The sequence below is a fragment of the Euprymna scolopes genome, chromosome 4 (genome assembly GCF_053919585.1).
Source record: "Euprymna scolopes isolate OS-2025 chromosome 4, ASM5391958v1, whole genome shotgun sequence".
NCBI lineage: Eukaryota > Metazoa > Mollusca > Cephalopoda > Sepiida > Sepiolidae > Euprymna > Euprymna scolopes.
The window spans coordinates 69,154,521-69,167,020 of NC_136485.1; the positions used below are offsets into that span (position 1 = coordinate 69,154,521).

The 12,500-nt window shown below is 34.3% G+C and overlaps 1 pseudogene; it reads left to right on the forward strand.

Moving 5' to 3' along the window:
* The window catches only part of LOC145270994 (uncharacterized), a 122,502-nt pseudogene that overhangs the window by 68,005 nt on the left and 41,997 nt on the right, over positions 1-12,500 (forward strand).

A 12,500-nucleotide genomic window follows, 5' to 3' on the forward strand; every position in this document is an offset into this window, starting at 1 on the left:
GAGAGTGTCGGGCGCCATTTTGAATTTTCCAATACATCGGTAAACACTGCATGTTTTTCGAGCTGAATAAACATGTTACATTGAATAAAAACACAAAAAAATGTATCCTGTTTGGTAGAAAAGTAACTTATCTTGCCTTTGATAATATTTATTTGTTATATATTTTTTTTTTGACAACTTTTTCGAATCTATGTGTACAGTAATACAAACCCATTTATTCCTTATTAAAAGATTTACAGTATATTTTATTTAACTGAAGAAATATTTATTGTTCATACATATATTTTCCCTTATTTTTTTACATTGTTAAGTGTAGTTTCAGAATAGTTAACCCCCTCCCTATATTAAGAATGGCTTTCAGCATGATTCTTACAATAGTGCTATCAAAGTTTATTGATTTTTCTTATTTAACAAAAATTATAAAACAGATACAAGAACATTTTAAACATTTTTTTCATTAAATCGTTATTTAGGTGAAGGTTCAAAATAGTTAACCCTTCTCCCCATAACCGTTTTTATGCAGTAAAATACTTTGTTTCAATAATTATGGTTTGAATGAATATTTATTCCTTATTAAAAGATTTACAGTATATTTTATTTAATTGAAATCTATATCAATAATTCGACTTAAAAAATATTTGTGAATTTCCAAATCTTCATTGAATAAAATTCAAAATAAATAGAAAATTCTATTGAATATGTAAAAGTTGACGGTTGCTTATTTAACTTCATTAAAAGCTATCAAAGTCAACCAAGAGTTGCTCAATATTCTGGCTTAATGGATCATTTAGCAAGGAATGAAGATGGTTATTCTGGTGTACCAGTTATTCTACCATCTACATTTACAGGAAGTCCTAGGAATCTACAACAGCTTTATCAAGATGCAATGGCAGTTTTCTGTGACCTATTCATTACTTACACATGTAATCCAAAATGTCCTGAAATATTAAACAACTTGGGGTCATCAGAACTTTCACAAAATCGATGTCAACAATGTCACAGTTTTTTTAAATTCACAGTCTGACTCCCAAGAACCTGCTGACTGACCACTATTCTCACTCCAAACAGCTGATCGACGTCCTTGTCACCGCCTCAATCATCACCAGTACTTCCTGACAATATCAACAGCATCAGTTACGATCCTATTGACCTTCAATAAAAGTTTAAACTAAAGTTCTTTGTTCTACTTCTTCCATGCGTTCATTTTTGTAATATAACAATAAGGAATTTCTTACTGATGTGTTTTAAAAGATTTTAACTACCGTGGAATTTCCACGGGTCCTGCTATTTATCATTATTACTAGTTGTATGATTGCAGATGGAAGGGCTGCTCAAGTGTTGTATTGGATTAGTAACTATATCAGCTGGAGGATGGGAAGAAGAATAACTTGAAGACGAAATATTAGTGTCGGTTATGGGAGGATTGCGTGGGAGCTCAGTAATAGTGCAAGAATATATAACATCTTTATGGATGCAATCATTATTGAGTGGGAAAAGATGTTTGTTATTACAATTACAGTTAGTTTTGGGTTTAATTGGGAAAGGGATTTTTGGGGCTGATTTAATTTTTTTGTTATTAGATGTTAAGATTCATTGTGCTAAATTAGGCATTGTTGAATAAGAAATCCTGATTGAATTTTTATTGAAAATAGAACTATATCTGTGTGGGTATTTGAAAGAGTTTTGTACAATGTTGAAGAATTCCTTAGGTATATTATTTTTGACATTTAGGCTAAATGGAGGATTAAACCAAATATTTTTCTTTCTCCTGATGCGACTAGGTTGGTTAGAGGCATTGCGATTAGTATTTTGGTTTGGATTATAAATGTAGACTGGTTCATTGTTATTGATAGCGGCAGATCTTGTTGTTTGAACTGGTTTCTTACGAGTCATATTGTGTGTGATTACAGATTTAAGGCGGCCTGCAGGAGGAGCATAATTGTTGTATTTAATCTTTTTCTTGTGTCCTGAGTTCTATAAGGCATTATTGAAGAAAGTAGCATTTTGATTAAAAGTTTTTTTTTATCAGCAGAAAGAGCAGAAATTCTTCTAGAGACAGATGGTACTATAGATTTTATAATTGAGTTGGGGTGGTTAGAAGATTTATGGACGTATAAAAGCATAAGATTAGGTTTATGATAGGGGCTATGAGTTTCGGTGTTAAGATTAAGTGTAACATCTAGAAAATTTGAAGTTTTTTTGTTTGGTTCGATAATTATAGAAAGGCCAAAGTTATTGAAGAAGTTATGTACTTTTTTAATTGTTTTGTTGTACTCTCTTGGTCTGGCTGTTGTAGTAAAAAGGGCATCGTCTCTATAAAGACTCCCTTGGATATGTTTAAAGTGGTATTTAAGTTCTTTCAGTAAGAAGAGTCCCACTAAATCGGTAACTTCTGCAGAGTCAGAAGCACCCATCAAGATGTCAAAATTATCAGGGGTATCCTTTCTAGTCCAAAGCTTATTGTTAAATTGTATAAGGGACTTTCTCGCTAGGAGAATTAATTTTATTTCTAAATTAGTTAAGTCAGAATTTCTTTTAGCAAAGATAAGAGCCTTATTTAAAAGGATCGGAGAAATTGATTGATAATAATTTTGGATGTCAAATGTTATGAAGTTAAGGAGGTGTTCATTTTCAAGGGAAACAAACCAATTAATTACAGAATCTGAATTCAGCCAAAGAGGGAAACCTACTTTTTCTTTAATAGAAAGGATGATTCTATCTAAGATATTTTTGCTTACAGCTCCTAAGTCAGAGTTAGATGGGAAGATCAATCTGATGGAGGGGTTGTCATAGAAATTGGGTTTATGATCTTTGAGGGTGAATCTAGGAGTACCTGGAGAAATTATTTCAGTGAAATTATGAATATATATATATATATATATATATATACATTTGCAGCAAGTCATCATTCAAACACGACTGATTGAACACGACTGAGTTCTTCTTTTCCCCGATTTTGTTGGATAACTTTTCAGTTCACCAAGCGGTCTCTTATTTCGGCTGGCATGTTGTATATTATGGCGCCCAGTAGTTGTTGTTCGGCCATATTCTTCTCAATTGCTTTCAATCGTTACATTTGATCGTCATCAGGAGCGACTGTTGTTGTTGTCATTTTCTTTATTTTTCTTTATTGAGGCCTGGTGTGTTTATAGTCAATTCTAATTTGTTATGTTGGTTATAGGTGAGTGCAGGGTGAGTGGGGGCGAATTATTTATATTTACTTTTGATTTTCTTATTTTATATTTTATTTAGTTTGTTTTTTATTTATTGTCAGTTGTTGAATACGGGTAGTATATTTGTCCCGATATTAAATGATATCTGGTCAATAAAAGGGCTGTATTGTTTTTAATTAGTATGGCTTCTAGTAATTTTAGTCCTTTTAGCTTGAGAAGAATATGGCCGGACAACAATTACTGGACGCCATAATATACAACATGCCAGGTGAAAAAAAAAGACCGTTCGGCGAATTGAAAAGTTATCCAACAAAATGCGGTAAAAAAAGAACTCAGTCGTGTTCGATCAGACCTGCTATATATATATATCATTCTGCCCATATTAGTTTTTGTTGGTCTTATTTACTTGCCCATATGTTTGTGTCTGACAGTCTGTTTGCCAGTGTCTAAGTAAAGTTTGATATTTTTTGTGTCTTTTTTTTTTTTTTTGTCTTTCGCTCCTCACTTTAATTGTTATTGCATCCTTCAGGCGATCATCTTTCTCCTTTAATTATTTTTTTTTAATTATTTTTTTTACTGCAGCCGCCATGTGCCCAATTACCTTTATAACATTATTTCTCAAGGTGCAAAGTGTCTATTAAAATACTGAATCCGTGTAGATTTACATAATTTAACGCTGAAATTTATGAAGTTATTTATCTCCTCCTCCTTCTTCTTCTCCTCCTCCTCCTCCTTCTTCTTCTTCTTCTTTCCTCCTTCCATACAGTTTTAAACGCTTCGGCCCAGACTCCCGCCATCATTTGCCATTTTGAAGATGTGATGGAGGGAAAGGGGGTAAGAGTGGTGCGTTTGAACGATAACAAAGCAAAGTGTTATTCAAGCAAGCTTTCGTTTTACTTTTTTTCTGTCATCCCCGTCATATCCCAGCATTCTGTGCCCGACGCGACAACTCGGGATGATCCTCTTCCACCTTACATTCAAATTTGGAATTTTATCATGCGAAATTAATAAAAAAAAAATATTAAAATGATTGTAAATATGCCTCTTTGAAAGAAGAAGAAGAAGAAGAAGAAGAAGAAGAAGAAGAAGAAGAAGAAGAAGAAGAAGAAGAATTGTTAGTGGTGGTGGTGGCTGGGGCGGCGGCGTGTGACAACTAAGTGATATAATTAGAGCGCCTCGAGTGACTGGCTAACTAACTTAGTTCCGGCTGTCGGGCTTCGCCGTTTGTCTCTTTCGAATCAATTCGGCGGGGGTGGAAGGATGTACCACCATCATGGGGCGAAGGGGTGGAAAGGATTTAAACTGTTGCAATGCGCACGCAAGCGCGTACATACATGTGCACGCTGTTATACATTTAACCCTGTTTATCCTTGTTTCACGGCTGTGTGCATACTTACTGACCCGAAACAATGCTCTATGAATGTTAATGAGGGACGGGGAAAGGCACGGTGAGGGGGAACTCTTTTCCATATTGCACCTAAGCGTCTCTCTATCTCCTTCTCCCTCCCCCTCTCTCTCTCTCTCACACACACACACACACACACATATCGTTGTCTATCTATCCTTTTTTATCTTCTTCCTCTATGTTAATCTCTTTATTTCATTACTCACTTTCTATTATTCTCTCCTTTTATTTCTTTTTCTTTTTTTTTCTCTGTTTCTTTCTTTCTCTCGCTCTATCTCTTTTTTCTCTGTCTCTTTATCTACATATTTCTTCTTCTTCTTCTTCTTCTTCTTCTTCCCTCTTTCGATCTCTATTTATTCTATTACTCACTTATTATAGACGATGGGCTAGCCCTGATTTTCATGACATTTCGTCGATGCACAACCTATATGGAAACATTTTATTGATTTTGAGAGTTTCGATGCCGTAGAGTCTAAATCTATGAAGATCTCAAGGTGAACGATGCATATTTTTTCTTAAATATAATTTGGAATTTAATTTGATTATTTTATTGCAAAAGTTGAGCTTAAAAATCATGTAAGGGAGGTAATTATTTATTAAATATAATGTTTTTTCGTTCATTAATTACCTCCTTTAACTTCTCTTAACTTCAAAATTCGGCAAAAAACTGAAATCGCTGAATTTTTATGCAATACATTTTGAGTCAAATAATACAAATGAAAAAATTATTTGTTTTATTGAAATAATATTTTTTTTTAATTGTGAATATGCAAATAAATGGTACCAAAAAAAAAGCATTACTGATTTGACAATGACCATGATCAATATTTGCTGTGAAAGTGACAACCAAAACATTACTCCAATTTTATGCTGGACAGGATTCAATATTCTTTTATTACAGGACCAAATACCACCAAAAAGCAATACTGTGGTCAAGTGTAACCCAACTCAACAAAGTACTGTCAATGCAGTATTTTTGAAAAGTCTTGCACTTACTGATGAACTTGAAAGTGAATGCATTGTATTGACATTTGGCCTTGCATTTTATGCTAAAGCACAGCAAGTACGTTGGAATGATGCCATGTATATTATATTTAAATATATCTTGGCAAAATCATCCAATTTTATTATTTTCTTTGCTGAAAATTTTTAATGTAATAAATAAACACATCATATAAGAGAATAGACATATCGACATCTTGTTAATACGCTTAAATGTGTTAAACAACTTATTTAAATTCACTTTACATAAACCATAAATGACACACCCTGTATTATCTTCCTTTTTCTGGAGCAGTGCACACATTTAGACTAGAGATCTCTTCAGATCTGAAATCAGCACGAAAAATACTCCTAGAAACACTTGAAATTTTCTAATATGAATAAAATGTCCTTTTTTAGTCTTTGGACCATAGCCTATTATTCTGTCCCTTTTTTTCTTTCTTTTTTTTCTTCCTTTCTTTCTTTCTGTTTCTCTCTCCCTCTCTCTTTCTCTTTCTGTCTCTTGTTCTCTCTCTCTCTCTCTCTCTCTCTCTCTCTCTCTCTCTCTCTCTCTCTCTCTGTTTATTTATTCTTTTGTTCTTTTTTTACTAGGGAGTCAGCACTTATCAAGGCCTGATAGCTACTTGAGGATAAGTGTTAATGAATGCAAGGTGGTAGTTTTGTAATCGTTAATGGTGTAAATGCGTATGATTTTATTATTTATGGATTTATGGGGACAAGTCAACTAGAACTTGTTTGCATTGGATTTGAAGGCTACTATGGTGTATTCAACCGGGAAGCAGGCCAGCGGAACAGTGTTCCACAAACGGACAATTCTGGGAAAGAAGCTTTGTTCATTGGAATTTGCAATTTGGGGAACTCGTATATAGTGTTTGCAGCTTGCCGAGTGATTTTTTGTGAAGGTTTGATAAGGAGGAACCATAGATTGGAGTTCAGTCGAGCAATTGCTATAAAAATAACGATAAAGCAGAGACAGGCTCGCAACATCTATTCTGTGAGAGAGAAGTTGCAGTGAAGAGAAAAGGGCATCACCTACTAATTTTCGTAACCGGTTTTGAACTCTACTGGCTCTTATACATATAGAGGATTGCATCGGCAGCGAGATACTTCCTGGAACGGTAGAGTGATCCAACCATTTTTCCAGCGATCTTGGCAACATATTTGATGTATGTGTTCCATTTCAGACTAAGAGTGAATGTCAGTCCCAGAAGTTTGTCAAGACATGGAGCTTCCCCAAGACAAGAGGCATTCATTTCAATTGAGGCGTGATGGAGGTCAGAGCGATTATGAAAAGAGTGAAGCCTGGTTTTCGATTCATTAAAATTAACCAGCCACCTTTTCTCCCATTGTACCACGTTCTTTCTTCTTCTTTTTCTTTCCCCCTTTTGACCTCTATTTCATTACTCAAATTCTGTTATCAACTCTTCTTTTATTTCTTTCCTTACTGCTTTCTTTCCTTTTCGTTCTCTCTCTCTCTCTCTCTCTCTCTCTCTCTCTCTTCCCCTCTCTATTCTACATGTACTTTAATTCTATCTTCTTTTCCCTTTCGTGTCGATCTCTTTATTTCTTTATTCACTTTCTATTAATCTCTCTCCTTTTATTTCTGTTATTGTTACTCTCTCCTTCTCTCTCCCTCTTTCTCTTTCTCTCTCCCTCTATCTCCATCTATATTTCAAACCCACATTCTCTCTGGGATTTACTTTTTCAAATTGAGTCCTGTTAATGACACAACTAAATTGAATATTTAAATTTCTCCCTTTCATTTACGAGAATATTGGAGGGGCAATTTTTATTTCGTATTTATAACTTTATTTCTTTAGTCTAGAAGCATTTCTTATTAAGTACCGATGCTGCGACGTTTCCGGTTTGTTGTCAGTCTACTAAAATAACTATGATTATAAACCACGCATGCGCATACAAATACGTCCACATATACGAAAGCATACGACAGACAACTCTCCCGAAACTTCAACCCGATCCACACACACAACAACATGCACGTATGTATACTGTAATGCATTCTATTACTTTTGCACATGCGCAAATTCATTTATAGCTTGAAGTGGTTTAATTTTAAATCTTTCTTTTTTTATATGTCGATGACTCAAACGATAAGGAACACGGATGGAGAACTAAATGTTTAGTTTTTTATATTCTAGCTGATGGCACCTAATTCATTTTTTTTAACTTTTGAAATCAGTAATATAAATAAATAAATATATATATATATATATATATATATATATATATATATATATATATATATATATATATATAATGTCAATTAAATTTACAAGGATAATCCAAAATAGTAAACTTAAAATATATTGTAAATTTTAAAGACTTAATATTCATAAATTAATCCTAACTAGATGTTAAAGCTCAATAAAACCAAATAGGAAATAGAGCTTATAATATGAACAAAGAGTAATAAAATGTGTGAAAAAAAACACTTTAGCAAGAGTTAAAAATATATTTAATTTTCATGAAGGAAGCCCAAAAGAAGTGTACAATCCACATATTTTATTAACTCTTTGTGTGTGTGTGTATGTGTGTGTGTGTATATATATATATATATATATATATATATATATATATATATAGAGAGAGAGAGAGAGAGAGAGAGAGAGAGAGAGAGAGAATTGGCTCTGTAATAATAAATACAAAATCTTCATGAATGAAAATATTTTTAAGCGTATTTTATGACCGGGAAAGGGGCCGGGCGCCCTGTGTTAGTCTTTAATAATTAGGGCTATGACAACAGCATATTCTTCTCATTGTTTTGACTCTCGAGTATATATCCGGCACAGTTAGACACAATTAATAAACCGAGAAACACATCACTTTACATAAAAACGTATAAGATATCAATGGATATATACCTGAGAATCAAAACCAGGCAAAGAATATGCTGTTGCAATATCCCTATTAATAATATATCAGATTACTACAAAATACAATGCTTTATGTTTAGAAAAGAAAAGGGGAGTAATATTTTTTGTCCATCCCTAAGCAAATCAAAATATCGGTCCTTGCTTTTGAGATCAGTTTCGGGGTGGGGAGCAAAATTTAATACTTTCATCTAAAAAAGAACTTAACTACCGTAGACGACGTGATGTCTCCAACCTCAAAGATAATTTACGTATAGGTGAACTAATTCTCCCCCCCCCCCAAAAAAAAAAACTTCCTCATTAAGTCATCGCTGGAAAGCCTATATATGGTATGTGATTGTCAAAAAGTCAGCAGTCATCTCCTACGTTACCAATTCAGATGTGAGAAAATGAATTGACAGACTTTTTCATTTTTTTTTTTTTTTTTTTTTTTTTGCCGGACAATATCAGTTTTGCTGCAAAAAATTAACTTTACAAAACTAGAAGAAAAAAATCTACCATCCTGGTTATTAGCACCTCAAACAAGCTGCATGTCTTTTAAACCAAAAACAGGGGCTTTAATATGTGGAAAAAAAAAACATCTTCATTCTTCATGCCGACGTTCATGCGAAAAAAAGACATTGATTTTCAACTTTTCAATTTTGCCCGCGATCATCTTCTCGACGCAACCACAATCATTTTATCTCCTCCTCGATCGAAAAAACATCAATTTCCGAATCAACTATAACCACGGTGTTTCCCAACATTTTTACCCTGGTGAAACTCTGTTCTGCTAGCATGCATTCCGGATGACTACAACATGGTCGTCTTCAATTCCAATGTAAACAAACTCTTGTAGATCCGTCCTCTTAAATAATGAAATTATACCCAATATTCACCACTAACGTTTACTATGCTGTTGTGTCGGTGACCACCATCCACTCTTTAACCCTTATTCTCGAGTGGACCTAGGGCCTCGATAAGTGATGACTCCCTTGTAAAAAAAAAAATATCGACTTATTTAACCTATATGCATACACTAGAGCAATGTTTCCCAACCTTTTTTTTTACCTTCGTGACCCCCTTCCAATAACAGTGATGTTCCAATGAACACCTACTTAATAAAATATTTTACAATCTTATTTATTTATTTATTTATTTCTCCTTCATAATGCAAGTAATAAAATATTGAAAAAAAAATCAACATATTTTTCTGACAACTCGTTAAAATACATAACTGGATATAAGAAGAAATTTAAATTTATAGAAGATAGAACAATGCAAAGGTGACGGATAGACTCAAACTGACGCATCTTAAGAAATAATGATGGAACCAATTATGCTGTTTCACTTTTATGCACGTTTGAAAGTCGAACACACGCCTGACTAAGGGAGGACATCCCGAAATATAGCATCACAGATAGACCATCTGACTGCCTAATGCAAGTAAGAACATCCTACATCATGTAAAATATTGCATATATATATATATATATATATATATGTGTATGTATATATATGTATGTATATATATATATATATAGTCATACATATACACATAAATTGGATCAAATGAAACTGCATGTAGCACCATCTTGTTGGAAAAAGAATTCCATTTTGTCTTGTGGTGTCAGTTGGTCGTTAAGAGAAAGATTAGAGAGATCGGGCTACTTTTAAGTGGGCTACCCTATATATATATATATATATATATATATATATATATATATATATATATATAGTCATACATATACACATGAATTGGATCAAATGAAACTGCATATTTATGTTTTGCATTAATCAATAATATTTGCGGTCTAATTAGTATTGAAGAAGTTCGGCATAATCACATTGATATACCGGTTCCCGTTAGATAACCGAAGTTAAGCAACGTTGAGGCTGGTCAGCACTAAAATAAGTGACTATTTGGGAAATCTCTCGACGGAGGCAACCTTTCTAGGGCAATTGCTCTTGACATATCAAAGGCCTTTGATAGCGTATGTCATAAAGGTTTACTTCACAAGATCTCCAGCTATGGTATAGCTGGAAATGTCTTCTCAATTATTAAATCATTTCTCTCTGATAGGTTCATAAGAGTAGTAGTTGATGGGAAAAAATCAGAAGCTCACAGTATAAATGCTGGAGTCCCTCAGGGGTCCATCCTGGGCCCAACTCTTTTCCTGATCTACATTAATGATCTTCCAAATCACATCCTTACATCATTCGTAGACATTTTTGCTGACGACACTACCATCTATGGTAGCACATCTAAGACAGTAAACGGCCAAGTTCTCTCTGATTCTCTCTCCTCTGATCTTGGTCACGTTGTACAATGGGGAAAGGAGTGGCTGGTTACTTTTAATGCATCTAAAACCAAGCTTCTATTTTTACATCATCAACGTTCTGATCCACATCTGGCATTAATTAAAATGAAAGGCTCTCGTCTTGGGGAGGCCTCAAGTTTTGACAGGCTTCTAGGCTTGACCTTTACTCCTGATCTTAAATGGAATATGTACATCAAATCTGTTGCCAAGGTTGCTGGAAAAATGGTGGGATCCTTCTATCGATCCAGTAGATATCTCACTGCTGATGCAATTCTCTATCTATATAAGAGCCAGATACGTCCAAGGATGGAATACTGTTGCCACATATGGGCAGGAGCTGCTAGAAAAGACTTGTCCTGCCTTGATAGGGTTCAAAATAGACTTCGTGGCCTGGTGAGAGATGTCCTTTTCTCTTCCCTGCAACCTTTATCTCACAGAAGAGATGTTGCGAGTTTGTCTCTGCTTTATCGTTATTTTCATGGAAAGTGTTCGACTGAGCTTCAAGCTATGGTCCACCCTCGCTAAACTTTCACAAGGAACACTAGACTAGCTGACAACATTATCAATAATTTTCCACACTCTTTATCTGTGCCTAAACCTAAACATAGATTCCATGATCAACGCTTCTTTCTTAGAACTGCACGCCTGTGGAATTGTCTTCCGTTTTCCTGTTCCCAGCTGTCTATAATATGGTTGTCTTCAAGTCCAACGTGAACAAGTTTCTGATGAGCCGTTCCACTTAAGTTAACAAATTTACCGAACTTCCATTACTATCGATTACTATATTGTCCTTTTGACTACTCTACACTCTTTAACCCTTATCCTTGAGTGGCCTATCGGCCTTGATAAGTGGTGACGCCTATGTAAAAAAAAAAACAATTCCACGCAATGTATGTACTCTCTACTTATCTCGACATTGTTTCCAGTCGTTCTAGACTTCTCCTTGCCACTGAACTCAAGCAGTGCCAATTCAGAAGAGTTGTGGTTGGAGATTGAACAACCTTTGCCTCACAATTACGCGCGTAACCACCCTTACGTATCTATTGTCTTTCGAGACTGAATGGGGGCGCGTTATTTCTTGAAGAAACCTTTGTTAGCTCTTAAGAAACCCCAGAGAAATCATACAATAACATACCTCTACTATTATATAAAAGGAACATTGTCTGTGTGTGTGTGAGAGAGAGAGAGAGAGAGTTCCCTATGGACTCATAAACGCATGGGTTAACTTTTTGGAAAGTTCACAAAAATGTACTTTATATGCCTGGCAGTGTTTTAGTTTCGGAATATTTTTGGTTTTGTATCGGAATATTTTCAATAAGTATCGATAATCGATAATCGAAAGAAGGGGCAGGCGATTTTGATTAAAGTTAACGCCTTATAGAATCTAACACCAAAAGTGCGTTTAAGAAGTTTTATTATCGCACAAGCAGAAAGGCCGCGCATATAAAATGAACAGTAGGCTCTTTGATATAACAGATGCGTGTTCGATATGAATGTTTCTGTTTAGAACACAATTTAAACATAATACTTGACTTTTGCATTTTAAACTTTAATTCAAATCATTATTATCGCACAAATAGAAAGGCCAGGCATGTAAAATCAACAGTAAGTTCTTTGATATAATAGGGGCGCGTTCGAAATGAATGTTTCTGCTTAAAGCACAAATGAATCGTGATACTTTATATTTACATTTTAAATTATACTTCAAGCCACTATATAAAAATAATTT